This window comes from Portunus trituberculatus, chromosome 34 (assembly GCF_017591435.1).
Source record: "Portunus trituberculatus isolate SZX2019 chromosome 34, ASM1759143v1, whole genome shotgun sequence".
Classification (NCBI taxonomy): domain Eukaryota; kingdom Metazoa; phylum Arthropoda; class Malacostraca; order Decapoda; family Portunidae; genus Portunus; species Portunus trituberculatus.
The window spans coordinates 1,476,215-1,494,294 of NC_059288.1; the positions used below are offsets into that span (position 1 = coordinate 1,476,215).

Below are 18,080 nucleotides of genomic sequence, written 5' to 3' on the forward strand. Positions count from 1 at the left end.
TGATATTTGTGTTTTACTTAAAATGTAAATTTCCTCTACAGAAGTAGAATTGTAATGTGAGAGCATTTGCAGTCTGACAAGACTGATGTAGGAGAGATGTACCCTCCATAAAAATTTGCTACCTATATGTGATACCTACTCAGAAGTCACCATTGAGAGCATATCAACAAATATTCAGAATCAACAGGATAAATCATTCAAAGCTTATCAACACTGTTCTCGATGATGAGTTTCTCTCTTTAAAGAACATTAGTGTTCAAAGATACAACACATGTTAAATCTGCATGTTAAAAAAGGCTACTCCAGTTAAATCCTGTTATATCATAATAGCTTTTCCTTTAATAAGTTATTAAGTATAAATCATATTACCAAAAATACACTTCCATAATAAAATCAACATTTCATGAAGACCAGGATGACACCAAAAACAGATTATCATGCTACCCTTCCATCAACACCCACCACTATCCAGATATATTAAAGCCAATTCAAACCATTTCTTCACTCTACTACAAGCTATAAACACCTTTCCAGACTTCAAAGATAAATTAAAACTTTTTTTATCTAAATACCAAGCTAAGATCCCCTTCAAATAGTGATAATCAAGACATCAAGCCTGTCTTAACAGCACCAAATAATAAATAAAAAGAATACTGCTACCACATTCCCAGTGTTTCATAAAAGGTAGTTGAAAGAAACATACAACAGAAACTTTGAAGTTCCTACCTTATATATTCATTTTTGCATTCTTCATGCACATATGATTTAAACTATTATTAAAGCAACAAGGATTCCTAACCACTCATGCTACATCTGCATGTGTGTGTGTGTGTGTGTGTGTTTAATTCACCATGGTCATCTGCTGGTCACCCAGCCAGCCTTCCCCATTACAGAGCAATCTCAGAGCTCATAGACCAATCTGTGTGTGCGTGTGTGTATTTACCTAGTATTTACCTAGTTGTAGTTTTACAGGGCCTGGATTTTATGCTTGTGTGTGTGTGTGTGTGTGTGTGTGTGTGTGTGTGTGTGTGTGTGTGTGTGTGTGTGTGTGTGTGTGTGTGTGTGTGCAGTGGAACCTTGATTTTCAAACTTCTTAATTCTTTAAAGGCATTTGATATCCAAATTGTTCAGAAACCAAAACTATTTTCCCCCATAGGAATCAATATAAAATGAATGAATCTGTTCCTAGACACCTGTCCAACCTATCTTTGCAGCTAATGACCAACGCACCCACTGCTAAGATGGCTGCTCAAGATCATCTTCAGTTAAAAAATAATCTATCCAGAAAGGATTTATTGAACAAACTCAGTGACACAAAACTCCAGATATTGCTTAGACCATGCTGATATTCTCTGTCATCAATCAAGTGACAGATGCCTTACAGTGACATGGAGAAAAACAACTGCCAATATCAAAAGTAATCATGACATTCAAATCTTGAAATATCTTGCTGGTGAGAAAAGCTGAAAGCTGCAGGGAATAAAGAAAACCACATGTGGCAGAGGATTACTCATGAGCACCAAAAATGGTTTATTTACATGGGATCACATATAATGACGAGTTTTCAGAACTAACCCACCAGATGTCACCACTGCTATATGTCCCCTAGTGATGTGAGCTAAAATATTGTTGTATTGAATCCCAGGTGCATACAGATACATAGAACATTGATTATTATGATACTGTTGACATTCTGCATCTATCTTTTAAATATCTTATATGGATAATTTTGGGAGATGGTCAAAAAGGGAAAAATTCTGACTGTACTACACACACACACACACACACACACACACACACACACACACACACACACACACACACACACACACACACACACACACACACCGTAGCTCAATGGTTAGAGCGCTGGCTTCACAAGCAAGAGGACCAGGGTTCAATTCCCTGGCCGGGTGGAGATATTTGGGTGTGTCTCTTTTCACGTGTAGCCCCTGTTCACCTAGCAATGAGTAGGTACGGGATGTAAATCAAGGAGTTGTGACCTTGTTGTCCCGGTGTGTGGTGTGTGCCTGGTCTCAGGCCTATCCGAAGATCGGAAATAATGACCTCTGAGCTCATTCCGTAGGGTAATGTCTGGCTGTCTCATCAGAGACTGCAGCAGATCAAACATTGAAACACACACACACACACACACACACACACACACACACACACACACACACACACACACACACACAAACACACACACACACACACACACCTCGTAGTGTTGTGGTGAACACGCTCGACTCACAATCGAGAGGGTCTGGGTTCAAGTACCGGAAAGCGGCAAGGCAAATGGGCAAGCTTCTTAATGTGGAGCCCCTGTTCACCTAGCAGCGAATAGCTATGGGGTGTAACTCGAGGGGTTGTGGCCTCGCTTTCCCGGTGTGTGGAGTGTGTTGTGGTCTCAGTCCTTCCTGAAGATCAGTCTATGAGCTCTGAGCTCGCTCCGTAATGGGGGAGACTGGCTGGGTGACCAGCAGGCGACCATGGTGAATTACACATACACACATACACACATATACACAGGCAACCCCCGCTTAACGAATGTTCACACAATGAAATTTCGCTACAAAAACATTTCCTTTTACTACCATCTGCTCGTTTCACGAACATCAAACTCGCTTTAACCCCTTCGCGCCGGATGTTAAAAAAGCCCGCCTATATGATATACGGGTGGTAGTGCCGCGCGCCTGAGCGCGGGAAACTCGTGCAAGCTTGTCATACTTGTCGTCTTTGTGTATTATGCTGCTATTTTTTAGTCACTATATTGCCTTGGAAGAGGAAAGTGGACGCTTCTCTCGGAGAGAGAGAGAGAGAGAGAGAGAGAGAGAGAGAGAGAGAGAGAGAGAGAGAGAGAGAGAGAGAGAGAGAGAGAGAGAGAGAGAGAGAGAGAGAGAGAGAGAGAGAGAGAGAGAGAGAGAGAGAGAGAGAGAGAGAGAGAGAGACAGAGAGATTTGTGACATTTGCTAATATTTTAGACACAAGTGGGATGCATGTAGCTTATCTTTCGAGAGAAGAGAGAGAGAGAGAGAGAGAGAGAGAGAGAGAGAGAGAGAGAGAGAGAGAGAGAGAGAGAGAGAGAGAGAGAGAGAGAGAGAGAGAGAGAGAGAGAGAGAGAGAGAGAGAGAGAGAGAGAGAGAGAGAGAGAGAGAGAGAGAGAGAGAAAATGTGTGTGTGTGTGTGTGTGTGTGTGTGTGTGTGTGTGTGTGTGTGTGTGTGTGTGTGTGTGTGTGTGTGTGTGTGTGTGTGTGTGTGTGTGTGTGTGTGTGTGTGTGTGTGTGTGTGTGTGTGTGTATTTACCTAATTTACCTAATTGTAACATACGGGAAAAGAGCTATGCTCGTACTGTCCCGTCTCCATATCTACTAATGTCCAGCTTTTTCTTAAAATCATGAATATTCCTTGCGTTGACCACTTCCACGTCTAAACTATTCCATGCTTCCACCCTTCTATGAGGGAAACTATATTTTTTCACATCTCTCCTATAAGTGGCCATTTTTAGTTTTTTCCCATGCCCTCTCGACACTCTTTCATTCCACATACACAGATCTTCCCTATCCATTTTTTCCATGCCAATCATCACTCTGTATATTGCTATCAGGTCTCCCCTTTCTCTTCTGTTTTCCAGGGTCGGAAGTTGCATTCTGTTCAGTCTGTCTTCATAAGTCAAATCTCTTAAGTCAGGCACCATTTTTTTGTGTGTGTGTGTGTGTGTGTGTGTGTGTTTTCACGAATGTTACATGTAACTTATCTTTCGAGAGGGAGAAGGGTAGGGAGGGAAGGGAGATGGGGAGGAGAGAGAGAGAGAGAGAGAGAGAGAGAGAGAGAGAGAGAGAGAGAGAGAGAGAGAGAGAGAGAGAGAGAGAGAGAGAGAGAGAGAGAGAGAGAGAGAGAGAGAGAGAGAGAGAGAGAGAGAGAGAGAGAGAGAGAGAGAGAGAGAGAGAGAGAGAGAGAGAGTTGGGAACAGTCTATGCCATTGGGTAATTTAAGACACAAGGCGGGACACATCTTTAATGATTGGTGGAGACAAGGATGGTGGGAGGAGCACTAGGATTTCAAGGACAGCATACGGCGTGTGTAGTTGGTATCCAACAAACTATACGGGACAACTGAACTGAAGAAAGCTCAGAAAAGAAATATGACGTCTACGTAGGCGTCACCGTATATGCTACTGGGGCTTCATGACACCTACATAGGCGTCACCGTATTGAAGGGGTTAATGAAATTTTATCCAGGTAATGTTTTCTATGTTTGAAAGCTCACTGCAATATGCAAGCTGACAGGCTTTTGAATACACCAGCGCCTCTTGTGGACAAAACGCGCACCACTCGTCTTCCCTCGCTCAACATGCCACAAAAATGCCCTGCAATATCACCTAGCGTTGCTAAGAAGACCAGGAAGTCTCTTACTCTCAAAGTGAAACTGGATATTATTCACAGACACGAGGCGAGAAAACTAATACCTTGCTTCCCACCATGGCTTGACTCCATCTACTGTCTCTACTATTTTTACGTCAGCAGACTCTATTAAAAAGGCTGATGAGACTGTATCTTCCTTGCAAGCTAAAAGAACCACATGAACTCATGACTCTGGAATGGATAAAATGGAAAGCCTTGTGGAAATGTGGTACATAAGTTTTGCATGCGATACAATGATGTGACCTTTCTTTACATTCCACAGGTTGCCAGTTAGCGTATTTCCCGCTCCACTCTCCCTCCCTTCATAAATTTTACATCAACATTATAAAGTTACTTACATACATACATTAGTGTACATTATAATGACTTAAATTAAACTGCCTAAGTGTTTAACTTCATAATTTTTACTTTCATTAAACCTTTTACTGTACTATGATGCACTCTCGCTTTGTTTACTCTCAATGGAAGTTCAAGTCAGGGGTTAAACTTGTTATAATTGGTTCGCTTAACGAAAATTCGCTTAACGAAACTTTTTTTTAGGAACGTAACCCGTTTGTTAAGCAGGGGTTGCCCGTATATATATTATGACCCAAGATACCCAGTAACATTGTAATATATGGATATAGTTATTTTCGTGGAAATTTTAGCGTATCTTTTGCAGTGCGAGCCCAAGTCAAGAATAAGATCAAGGTGCAGCAAAATAATCAACCACCAAAATGAGCATAATCACAGGACTACCACAGAGTGAGGAGAGTAGAATATGTGAAGCTTTCCCCCTCCTCATGGCATAGTGGCATGGACATTGCAACAGGAATTAATTGGCTGTCTAACAATGTGTTTGTTAAGTTAAACAAAGCAGCAGGCCAAGTTGAGACAGCCGAATTAGACAGCAACACTCTTACCAGGATACTTGAGTTGCCTATTCTTACTTAGAATTGTTGTTTACATATACTAGTAAGTTGATCTGTGTAGTTTGTACTTTTAAATGCCACAGAGATGTTGTCTTCATGTTTACTGTTGTCCAGATTAATACACTTTCGATCAAGAGTGTACTCTTTTGGAAATACAGTGGCCCCTCTACATACGAGCTACAGTAAGTCCTCGTTATACAGTACATATGCGTTCCTGAAAACTTTACCGCAAATCGAAATTACCGTATACCAAACCCATTATAACATGTAATAATAAGGGATGTGTTCCACCACGTCGAAAGTCACCTCTACACACATGAAAATAGTCAAATAAAAAAATGTAAAGTATTGCACAAAAGAAATAAACAGAAAATGTTTTATTTATCTTTCACTTGCCACATATTCTATCAGACAATGTCCCTACCGAGGCTAAGGGACAGTAGGGATTTCAGCCCTTACTCATAATATCCTAAAAAAAAACACGCCTTAAGGATTTCACTTGTGTTCAGTGGGAAACGCGGGAAGAGATTGATTGTTGTAGTGGCCACACAGCGTGGTGGCACTACGGTACAGTGTAAACAAAACATGAGTGGATACCATATCTGTGAATTTTCCTTACCGTATATAGAATTGAGGGTAGTAATTACCAAATACCTTAACTGTGAATTTACCGGATAACGAAGTACCATAGAAGGAGGACTTACTGTACTCTATTTATGAAAAATTCGAGACACGAGACATGCAAGAGAAAATCCAAGTTACAAGAATTTCCAGATGCTCCCGCTAGGTGGCCGAGTGGTCGAGACTGCCCAGCATCAGCCAGCACATGCATTTCCCACCATATAGAGCTGATTCAACACTCTAGTATTGTGTTGTTTTTATCACATTTATCTCCTTTTCGTGGCTTTTTTTTTTGTGACCCTAACCATGAGTTCTATAAAAGGAAATCAAAAGGTGTCCTCTGAAAAAAAAAAAAGGATAATGTCAATCGAAATGAAGCAGGAGATAATAGACAAACATGAGCGTGGTGTTTGTGTAAGTGATCTCATAAAGCAGTACAATTGGTTATCATCGTTCATTTAAAGTTAACTTTAATTTTATATGCAAGTGCTTACGTATCATCAACAGTCTTTCGTGCTCCCTCACTCCTCTCACACCTGACTCCTCCACCACCACGCATACACCTCTATTAGATGCTGCGGACTTCCTCCATGGTAAGTGCTCATAATAAACTCACATTTTATTTCGTAAATATCATCTTATTTATCTTATTACAGTATTCTTATGCTCAATTACTATTTGAATGTGTTTTTAGTAATCAGAAGATGTGTTTTATAGTTATTTAGGGTTAATCTGGATGATTTTGGGAGGCCAGGAATGGATTAATTGGTTTTCAGTTATTTCTTATGGGAAAAATTTGTTCGATATGAGAAATTCTAGATACAAGCTCAATCCATGAATGAATTAATCTCGTAAATAGAGGGACCACTGTATGGAGATGACCAAAAATTCACTAGACAATCAACTTATACACATTTGTTCATGAATAGAGTTTGATTTTACCTGTGTTACTACTTAAAAAGAATTACATAGAAAAATATTTTACAGCAACTTATTGCATCTCTATCTTTATAGAATGACACTGTAGGTATATCTTAAATTACCTGTGTGAGAGAAGGGGACATGTCTTGTGCTGCCACCTGGTGACAACACTTAATTCTGAAAACTCCCCATTTACTTCAAAGATTGTGGCTCCCCTCAAAATACATAAAAATGAAGGCCATATCTATTAAGTAACAATAAAAATGCCAGCTTCTGCTTTGCCTTAAAAATCTTAAATCAAGATATTTTGTTCAAAGATAGTAATATGGTACATCAACTGAAGCAATTGGGTATTTGTGAAGCTCAATTGCCAGATGGCTCTACAAGAGACAACTGAGCCAAATATTAGTTTGTCCTTACTGTGATTAATCTATGGTTATAAAAGCAGTTACATGTCAAAGTAACTTTATAAACAAGTTGTATAATGAAAAAGCTTCGCTGGAAAAATATAGCATAAGAGAAAACATTTCTCTCCTAAATATATTTCCCTGAGAAATTAAGGCAAAGTTAGCAAAACTGGCACTCCCATCTCACCCTTTTTTTGGCTTTTATAAGCAATAATAAAAATGCAAGATCAGCACTGTCAGGTCTCTCTAAATACTTGTTTCACATTAGAGTATGGAAAATAAACATACAATTTAAATGTCAACTTCTTTTTGGGCAAAAATTTAAAGTTAATAATATTGAATAGTTCAACAGCGGATATCCAAGCTCATAGACTGTCTATCATTGGAGATCAGACATGACTCATATTTGTTTGGATCTAATCTGAGAAGGACTTCATCACATTGGTGACGTCACTGTCTGCTGTCACCAACACAGATACCATTAGTCATTTCATACTTCAGTGTCCCTGCTTCCACACACCCAGTGTGATCCTGTACTCCCAGCTTGCTATCCTTTACCTAAACCATCCTGCTAGCAGCCACAAATCTTGGATTAGGGACGGTCTTTGCTAAATCTTAAATTTGTCAAAATAGAGACTATTACACTCTAAATGAGTACAGGCAACCCCCGTTTAATGAAGGTTCACACAACGAAATTTCGCTACGAAGGTTTCGTTTTACTACCATCTGCTCGTTTAACGAACACCAAACTCGCATTAACAAAGTTTTATTCAGGTAATTTTTTCCAAATTTGAAAGCCCCACTGTATTATGCAAGCTGACAGGCTTTTGAATACACCAGGAGCTGCTGGTACTAAGACCTGCCTCAGGAGAAATCCTGAGGCACCTGTAGAATAAAAATCAGGATCAACTCTCTCGTGGACAACACAGGCGCAGCCGATACAAAGGCCTGACTCAAAAGAAATTCTGCGTCACCTGTAACATCAAGATCAAGATCAAGATCACGCACACCACTCACTCCCCAGTCAAAACATAACAGTGTCACCAGCAGCTCATCTTCCCTAGTTCAACTTACCACCAAAATGCCCTGTAATGTGGCCTAATGTTCCTAAGAAGACCAGGAAGTGTCTTACTCTCGAAGTGAAGCTAGGTATTATTCACAGACAAAAGAGAGGCCAGAAAACTAATAGCATTGCTTGCCACCATCTTGACTCCATCTACTGTCTACTGTTTTCAAGTCAGCAGACTCTATTAAGAAGGCTGGTCAGACCGCATCTTCCTTGCAAGCTAAAAGAACCACCTGAACTCGTGACTCTGCAATGGATAAAATGGGAAGCCTTGTGGAAATATGGTACATAAGTTTTGCATGTGATAAAATGATGTGCCCTTTGTTTACATTCCACAGGTTGCCAGCTAGCGTATTTCCCACTCCACTCTCCCTCCCTTCATTAATTTAAGATCATGAACATTATAAAGTTACTAACATACATACATTAGTGTACATTATAATGACTTAGTCTTAAATTAAACTGCTTAAATGTTTAACTTCATAATTTTTACTTTCATTAAACCTTTTACTGTACTATGATGCACTCTCGCTTTGTTTACTTTCAATGGAAGCTCAAGTCAGGGGTTAAACTTGTTATAATTGGTTCGCTTAATGAAAATTCGCTTAACAAAGGATTTTTTGGAACATAACCCTTTCGTTAAGCGGGGGTTGCCTGTACCTATAAATAAGATAATTCATTCCAATCTTAGCAAAACCTCAAGTTTATAAAAATTTCAATGTATTTTTTTTTTTTTACAATTTTGACGAAATTCTACATACTGTAAGTGAAGGTTGGTGATGGATAACTTAGAAGAGGAGGGGAGATGAGCAGGGAGGTCGCCAGAGGATGTCATCATCTATGAAAACGTCTTTGTAACTTTTCTCCTGGTATGATTCCTGTAAATCCACTGATGGAGTGCTGTGGCTCACTAACACTTTCACTCTCACCAGATTCTTTATTTTCATCACTAATAAGCCTCTTTGGTGCCATCGTAAGTTTCTAAATGAAAAACTACCGACAACTCAGAACAATGTTGTTTTTCTCAAGACTGCGGCAGGACTAGGGAAGTGCACCAACATCCGGTATACTGATATTACCAATAATATGGTATCAGAATGGCATAGTGGTGGCTGTGAGAAGGGAGATGATAGAGCTTTGTATATGACCAAATGTGCAACCATTTGATTGGTAGATATTTTAACCACAAATAAGCCTTTCGTGTTAATGTAAGTTTATAAATGAAAAACTACAGATAGAATGCAGGACAAAGTTATTCTGGTGACCGCAGCAGAACAAGTCACAACTGGCGGAGGGAGAAGGGGGGACACCTGGGAGCCTTTGTTTACAAACGTGTGTGGACTTTTGACTATCAGGTGTTTTTTTGAGTATTAAATCAAACTTGTGTTCAAGTATTGAAAAGTTTGAGTATCTAGTATTATTTTATATTTTTCTTGTATACTTTGACAACAACCATAACCAACAACAATAACAACCAGTCTTGAACAGTAAAATAAAATAATAATTATGAATAAATCATTCTTAAAAAATAGAATGGCTAATAATTACCCTCTTAACCCGTAAGCTGCAACGTAAACCATATTTTTCACCTTACAAGATGCACTTTTTTTCCTAAAAAATAGCCTGAAAAATAATTGTATGTGTTATAAGACAAATATTGTACTGTAAGGCAACGCCCAGATCCAAGTGAGCTTGGACGGTCATCTAATTACCTTGATACCATGATTGATAGGTTTATGGATTTGCACTTTGTCATTACACTATGATGTTAACTTCAAATAGTAATTTGCTTTATAAGTATGTTCAATACCATAAGCCTTCCTAGAAGCAAGCCACAAGCTTAAACATGAGCTCTGAGTTGCATCATGCTCTGTTTATTATTTTGCTACTGGCAGCAGTGACCCAACAGGAGCCTTTCCACTCTTGATGTACAGGTGGTCTGCTGTCTTCTTTATATTTTTACATTAATATTATCAAATCTTAAACTCAATTTTATGAAAATAAAACCACAAATGGAGAATGGAAGATGTATAGTATATTTCCTAATCACTAAATAGTATGTCATCGCCATACAAACAAAACTGGATGAGTGATAAATGTAAACAATATGCACAGCCAGCATGTGGGGGACACACTTTCACTGTGTATTTACCTATGGTGGTTTTATTTAAAATAGTTGTAAATTTGTAGTGAGTGGTCCAGCAAATTTGCAATGAATACTGAGCCAATAGATTGTTTAATGAAAAGGTCAGATAAATCCAAATGTAGGTTTACATGAGTTGTCTTATGTAGGTCAACCAATCACATGCAGACTCCTTGCTTTTTATAACCACATTTTTGGGGTCAACTTATGTTGACTTCAACTTGAGTTGAGATTGGCACACTCTCCAAAATACTCCAACTTGCTCTCTAGCAAGTGTACGGAGTTGCCAGGACTCCTCTAACATTCAAAATTTTATATAGTTTAAGTGACACTAATATCCATATGGGAAATAAAAAATTTATAATGAGATTTTTCTGAGTCCTTCAATATTCACTGATTAAAGACACTCATTAATGGCAGCTAAATAAACCCTACACTGCAAAATATTTGAATGGCAGCCTTTTTGGTGGCTGGTGTTGGGTGCCACACCGTCTTGTCACCACAATATTTAAAGGATGTCATGGGCAAGTGTGATGTTGCCCATGACACCAGTAAGGCAGTCTACTTTTCATTAGTGTGGAAATATTATGCTTTTTATGTGATGTATAGGCACAGACACACAACTTGTATGTATTTGATATCAAGACTTGAGATGATGTTATCTCAGCATAGGTTTGAAGTGCCTTGATGTGGAGGCAAGATGATATCAACATGAAACTGAGTTATCATGCATGGAAAAACTATTACAGGCAAGACAGCCACAAGTTGTGACAGCTATGACGTCATCTCAACACGTTGACCAGGAAAAACGCAGCTTATGTTTTTATATTCAGTGGTTGTGTATATGATGAATGTATTCTTGTATGAGAATTATTACTATTTTTTATTTATTTATTTATTTCCAATATTAGGGTGCATCTTCTAAGATACAGTGTCCTGTAAGCCGAAAAATATGGTAACTGCAACTTACATCATATGATGGTTACCTGCATTTTGCTCCCATATGTCTGGAAATGATGTTTGACAACTCAAGGTGAGTCCATGATACCTACCAACATTAATACAAATAAGTTCCTGTGTCTTGGCATTACAGTAGAAGAAAATTTTATTTCATGTTAGGCAACATTAAAATAGTGTAGCCAACATAAGGAAAAAATAGATGATCATAAAAAATAGGTAATTCTCTTACTATTTATTACCATACTGTAATTAGTGCTTTATCTAAGATATCCTCCTCAATATCACCCATCCACTGCTAACCACAATAACCACTATTGACCACCTCATTGAAACACTTAGTTACCATCAAGTTATAAACAGTATAACTTCACTACCCACCATACCTGAACTTGTGTATATAATTAACTAATTTTTTTTTTGTGTGCTTTTCCATGGAATCTTTTATTTTATAGCTGTAATAATTATTTTCTGAGAATTGCTTTATTTATTTTTTTTATTTATACCAAATGGACTTTTCACGGGAATTTATGGGCTAATGGGGATACTTTTTTTGGGTACCTCCTATCTCAAAGCCCACCCGCTAGGAAATCGTTGCCCCGAGTGAGGAAGCCCAACCTACACTCAGACCGTGGACAGGATTCAAACCCATGCGCTTGGAGACCTCGCGGACCCCAAAGCACACATGGTTCCACTGTACCACGGCGGCCCCCGTATGACTGCTGGAACCCTATTGTGTTCCTTACATGTGAACATACATAACGTCACACTATTTGGAACTTTCTTTTTTAGATCTCAATCTCAAACTCCAATAAAATTTTTCTATTGCTATAATTAATAAAAAAAAACTATCTAAAACTAAAAGGAAAGGAAATGTTACAATATCACTCATCTCAGCTTATTTTTGCTTCTGTATGAGATGGTTATGGAGCACGCTACAGCACATCCTCTGTCCGAGCTGCCAACCTCCCTGATCATGCATGCCACTCAGACGATGTATTATTCTTGCCTAGTGTTGTTTGTAAGCAGTGTGATTATATCTGTCTACACGCAAAACCATTCAAGATTTATGGAAATACTTTAATATACAGTGTAAATTTATAACACCTGTAGCACTGTATAATAACAGAAGTTCTATCAAGCCACTAGTAAAACCATGTGTGGCTGCCTTCATCACCAAGGACATGACGGGGGTTTCAATCTTGACCAGTTCATCCTGAGTTGGATCATACTTGTCACCAATTGACTTAAGATTCGATTCGCTGAACTCGTGATCAGAGTTCAGAAGCATAATGCTGCGTCTGCACTGGGAGTGAGAAACAGGCAAGAGCAAGAGCAAAACTGGACGAGTGATAAATGTAAACAATATGCACAGCCAGCATGTGGGGGGGACACTTTCACTGTGTGTATTTACCTATGGTGGTTTTATTTAAAATAGTTGTAAATTTGTAGTGAGTGCTCCAGCAAATTTGCAATGAATAATGATCCAATAGGTTGGATCATTTTGTGTGGTCGCATTTGAAGCAATTTCAGGCGAGTGTTGCTATGACAGTGGGCTTCGCCCATGTTAACTGACAATTGTTGATGCTTGATGTACGAGACTGTCCTTCCTCCAGTAAAATACCAAACTCATCAAAAAAATTGTTCTGTAGTTCAGAATGAGCGATGTTGCAGAGATGTTTCTATATTATCTGTTGTATCTCACCTCAGAAACTAGATATGCCATTTTTGTTGATACTGTTAAGAGTCAGCAGTAAATCCAGAACTCAGATATACTTGTAAAAGTTTGGTTGGAACAAAAGTAAAGAAATTCTCATGAGTTGAAGTCAAAACATGACTCTTAAATGTTTATAGTACTTTTTTTATGTCTGTCATATTCAGCAGCTATGATATGAATACTAGGATAAACTCCCTCACGTCATGAATAAAAATCTCCTAAATACGATGGTATGACATTTTTTATATTCTTCCACATAAACAAAGCATGAGACGCTTCTAACAATACTTTCTCCTTAGTTTTCATGCACTCCGACAGTGGCTTGCTTTCATCCAAGGTTAGATTGGGGGAGGAAAAGTAAACTGACGACTCTTCTCACTTTCTTGCCTTTCAACCAGTGGGGAAGCCATCCATCCTCGGGCCACTGCCAGTATGACCACCTCCATTGGTCGTCATGTATAAATGTTCTCGCTCTCGCTCCCTGTGCAAACGTGGCCTAATCAGAGCTTCCAGAATAGAAAGAATGAACCAGTAGCAACAAGCAGACATGACAAACATTCCTCACTACTGACAAGAATTCCATCACTGCAGTATTAAGATGGGTGGAATTTCCATTTCTTATTTATGTCCAAAAATATCAATTTTTACTTTCTAACTGTGCTGCTCTACATCCATCCATCATGTAGAACTTTACAATAAAAGATTAATCTATTCTTCCTCTTGAAAATGCATACACCTGAAGTTTATAGTAAATGGTTTGGTTGTAGTGAAGTGAGGAATATACACATATTACCTAACCTTTGGTTCCTTGCCATCTATCATGTATACAATATGGAAATCCTCAGCTAACATACAAGCCAAGTAAATAAAAGTAAAAGTTGGTGCCAGATACAGCTATCCGCAGGTCATTGGTGGAAAAATGCAGCATCGGCTAGAGCAGTCATCTGGACAGTATGGGTCAATGGTAAAAGGAGAACTGAACACACTAAACATTCTAGTGTTAGGAGGTAGACATCTTATCTATCTCCACATTTTGAATACATCTTGAGTCAATCATAATCAAATTCATTAGCCAAAAAAATAACAATAATTAACAACTTATACAAATGACAAAGGATCAAAAGCTACAAAGATATGACCATCAAATTCATTTTTTTTATCTTACTGAACAATGTCACCATGATTTTTACAATTGCATATTTATCCCTTACCTCAACATAAGGTGACTAAAAATTTAACAACTCAAGTGTAAAAATTTCACACTACATGACTTCATACCCAAGGTAACTCAATATAAGCATATTAATATTTTATCAATAATGGAATTTTACTAGCATTTATAACAAAATAAAGATATCATGACCTCCTCTTCTATGTTCACCATACAACACTTCCGATCCCATCTCAGTATATCAATCATCACTGGCATATCCTCCACATCAATGTACTTTGAGTCAAGTGTATGTTGTAAGGAATTCTGCACAACAGTGGCACTGTGTGGTGGTTACCACACAGCTGAGTCAGAAGTTTTGTATTGGTGGTGTTGGGCTATTTAACATTTTCAAGTTAATGATATCAATCTAAGTCATAATATTTATTCTTAAACTTGTATCCAACTTATTCTAAAATTTGTTTTATTACCTCTACTCTAACTAATTTATAGTGTACTCAATACATAAGCAAATGGTTCTACAGAAAAAAAAGCTAATGAACATTCATAATTAAGTCCTTAAAATATTGAAAGCCAAAGACCTGACAAAGTACATGTCTTACCCAAGATGCTTACCATCAGATAACAAAGAATGACCCCATGCAAACAATATGCATTAAAAAAAATTAATAATAATAATAAATAAATAAATAAATAAATGGAAATAACACACTCCAAGTTGTTTTAATGGTAAGGGATTAAGCACTTTCACCAACAATATAAACCTAAAACAAAATAAGAGCAGCTTCAAGACAAAGATAAATAAATTTGACAAGAAATTTTTTACATCCATCTCAAGCATTATTACCTTGTTCACGAGCCTTTGACGGAACAACACATCAAATGTCTTACTTAATTTCAGGTATATTATGTCATAAAGATCCAAATTGGCTGCTACCTCATGAACAGCTATAAAAAAATTTTTTTTGAAGCATGACTTTCTTCCAATTGCAATTACATCATGATTAGTTGGTCTGACCAAACAATAATTCAACATAACATTTTATCTCCTGCCTTAAAAAAAAAAAAAAAAAAAAAGATGGGGGAGGTGTCCCGGTACAACATTATTTCTATTCTTACTTAGTTTTTATGTAGGAAAGAAGCCAGCCAAGGAAAAAATAAAATAAAATAAAATAAATAAATAAAAAAAAAATAAAATAAAACTTATTCCCTAAAAAAAGAGTAAAGAATTAGCCAAAATTAAGGAACAAATATACTTATCTTTTGATTAATGGTACCTCTATGAACCTATCAATTTCCAAAAGATTCTATCTAGCAGTGGAATAACAATGCCCTTGAATAATTTTAATACTTTAATTCAGCCTACTTTTCTCCTGTTCTACCATCTCCTTAACCCTCAATTGACAGGTGACATACTAGTGCAGGGGTGGGCTAATTTTTCAGTGCTAGGACATTAAAAAAAAAATCACAATCTCATAGGGCCACATACTATAATATCAACCTGAAATCATCAATATTTATAATACAAAATACAAGGTTTTTAAAAGAAAAAGCCACTCTCCCATGCATATGCACACCAGTGGGAAGATGAAATGGTTACAATATTATTTGGTATTGTTTATCAACTTTCTCTTTCAAATTTACTAAAATCTGTCGGCACACCAGCACTAATGCATGGCTTACAGAAAGGACAGGAGATGTGTTTATGCGTGAGGATATTTTCCTTCCTTCAGTCAAATACAGGAAGGCAATACTAATTGTTTTCAGTATGTACTGATAACACACACTTAGTTACTCATTTGAACCATTCTAGTTCTGGTACACCTAAACCCTTCATAATGGATACATTATTCAACTCATCCAAATGCATGAAGGGAGGGATGCCATATTCACTTGTTTCAGTGACTTTCACTCAAAAGATGTGAACTAATATCAATGGTGATGAGCAATATACAATAGTAATAGACATATGTTACAAGAGCATAAGAATGTATTGCAAAAATGACACGGCAACACCAGCAAACACTGAGGTGGACGAAAACTGCACACACACACTGAATTACCTGGGAAGGTGAAATATTGTTGTTCATCATCTCCTCAGTTCAATTACAATTAGAATTCTGGTTATATCAAGGGTGTAAATAAGAAGGGTTAGCACTTCTCTTTGTTTTTGGCTTTACAACTCTTCATTAAGTATATAAAGATATATGAGAATGGGATAATCAATGACACTCAACTATCCTCCTCTTCTACATTTTACATCTTCAGTCTGTCCTTTACTCATAATCTATACTTCCCGTCTCATCTCTAGCTAAAGGGGTTTCTATGAAGTTTGGCATTCTGGAGAGCACCAACTGTGGTGGATACCAGAACTAAAAATCAAGGAACATTCTGAGTCGTCTCAACCTGTTTTTCTCACCATCTCAACTGCTAACTCTTTACAGAGGTCCTATCTAACCATGTACAGAGTAATATTTACATGTATGGGGGGGGTTCCACTAATAAAGCTCTTATAGACAGGGTGCAACAAATTTTTTTTTTCTTCTCTTCAAATCCTTTCCTATAACTGATTGTCTTCAGTTTCTTTCTCACAGCCATAATGTTATATTTCTTGCAACCTTCTACTGCTAGTCTTAATCCTTCATTCATCCTTTCCTTTGGTAAAATCTGCCTGCTACAGCATTTTCATCAGCATCTTATGACTTGAACTCTTTAAAGAGGAAGATTTCAAAAGATTTATCCCAAAAATCTGACTAACTCTTATGACCCTGTTTGGGGACTGGCACTTTGTTTTTGTGTTTTTTGTTTTTTTTTTAATAGCAATTTTCATTGCCCTTGGCCCTCTTAAATTATCACACACACACACACACACACACACACACACACACACACACACACACACACACACAGAACAGAGGAGGAAAAGATCAAGTTTTTTTGGAGGATGAGAAATGGGAGGCTAAAGAAGTGGTGGATAAAACAGACGGAATAGGCATTACATGGAAGAATGAGACTAGGAATGGAATAAAAGTGACTTACACGAACATAGATGGATTTCTGTCTAAGAGGCTAGAATGTATGGATTACCTAACATAGATGGATTTCTGTCAAGAGGCTAGAATGTATGGATTACCTAAGAAATAACGAACCGGACATAATGTGTGTAGTGGAAACAAAGCTAGACTGGTTTGTTGTAAAACACTACAAAGTATGGAGAAATGATAGAAAAAATAAAGGTGGTGGTGGTATAATGGTTCTTACTAAGGAAGATCTGATAGTGAAGGAGGTGAACTATAGTAAGAGAAATGAGGAAGTGATAAGTATGCTTATAACAGATGGCAAGAGGGACATTAATATTATAACAGTATACATACCACCCAGAACCAGTGCTTGGGAATATGAACAGTACCAAATGGTGATGAGAAATACTCTAGACAGAATGAAGCAAGAACTCAACAGAAAGGATAGAGTGATGATAGTTGGAGACTTTAATTGCAAAGAAATAGTGTGGGAAGACTACGAAGTGGTGAATGGTGGTGAGTGGGCAGAAGAATTGTTAAAGGTAGCAACAAATAACTTGATGGCACAGTGGGTGAGATCACCAACAAGGTGCAGGGGACAAGATGTTGCAGCAAGGTTGGATTTGGTATTTACCAGGGGAATCTCTCTAAAGAGGAAATTGAACATGAAAGTCCCTTGGGGAAAAGCGATCATGATGTCCTAAGCTTTGAGCTGGATACAG

At 37.8% G+C, this 18,080-nt stretch overlaps 1 protein-coding gene across 4 annotated transcripts in view; it reads right to left on the reverse strand.

The window, feature by feature from the left end:
* LOC123512836 (zinc finger protein 493-like) overlaps positions 1-18,080 on the reverse strand; it is an 81,070-nt gene that overhangs the window by 15,279 nt on the left and 47,711 nt on the right. The gene's annotated exons all lie outside the window — the stretch shown is intronic.